Here is a 796-nt window from a genome sequence, read left to right on the forward strand (position 1 = left end):
TGAGGAGACAGACGAAGTTCTTGATATTCCGGAGAAGTTAGATTTTGAGGATTCGGATTCAGGAACTGAGCAGAAAGAACCAGTAAACATGGGAGATCGTATTGTTCAAGCTGATCCAGCTCTTATGGATTTTTCTCGGCCTAAAATTGATGACATTCAGTCAAGCATCCTTCATCCGGCTATTCAAGCTAACACCTTTGAAATCAAGCCGGGCACTATTCAGATGGTGCAGAATTCTGTTTCTTTTGGAGGAGCGGCAACTGAAGACCCCAACATGCACATAAGGAATTTTGTCGAGATCTGCAGCACTTTTAAGTATAATGGCGTGACTGATGAGGCTATCAAGTTGAGGCTTTTCCCATTCTCACTGAGGGACAAGGCTAAAGACTGGTTACATTCTGAACCAGCTGGGTCCATCACTACGTGGCAAGATCTTGTGCAAAAGTTTCTGGTGAAGTTTTATCCGATGGCAAAGACTGCTGCTATGAGGAGTGCTCTTACTCAGTTTGCGCAGCAACCTACAGAATCTATGTGCGAGGCTTAGGAACGCTACAAGGAAATGTTGAGAAAATGTCCACATCATGGAATGCCGGATTGGATGGTGATCACTGGTTTCTATAATGGTTTGGGGGCCCAATCTCGGCCTATGCTCGATGCAGCAGCTGGAGGCGCCTTATGGGCTAAAAGCTATACTGAGGCGTATAATCTTATAGAGACGATGGCTGCAAATGAGCATCAAAACCCAACTCAGAGGATGACGTCAGGCAAGGTAGCAGGTATTCAGGAAGTTGATGCA

The 796-nt window shown here is 45.5% G+C and overlaps 1 non-coding gene across 1 annotated transcript; it reads right to left on the bottom strand.

The window, feature by feature from the left end:
• Nucleotides 1-481: 481 nt before the first annotated feature.
• Nucleotides 482-588, bottom strand: LOC141694320 (small nucleolar RNA R71). Its single transcript, XR_012563638.1, has one exon. It is a non-coding gene; the product is annotated as a small nucleolar RNA R71 (small nucleolar RNA).
• Between the last annotated feature and the right edge of the window lie 208 nt (nucleotides 589-796).

Source organism: Apium graveolens, chromosome 10 (genome assembly GCF_009905375.1).
Source record: "Apium graveolens cultivar Ventura chromosome 10, ASM990537v1, whole genome shotgun sequence".
Classification (NCBI taxonomy): domain Eukaryota; kingdom Viridiplantae; phylum Streptophyta; class Magnoliopsida; order Apiales; family Apiaceae; genus Apium; species Apium graveolens.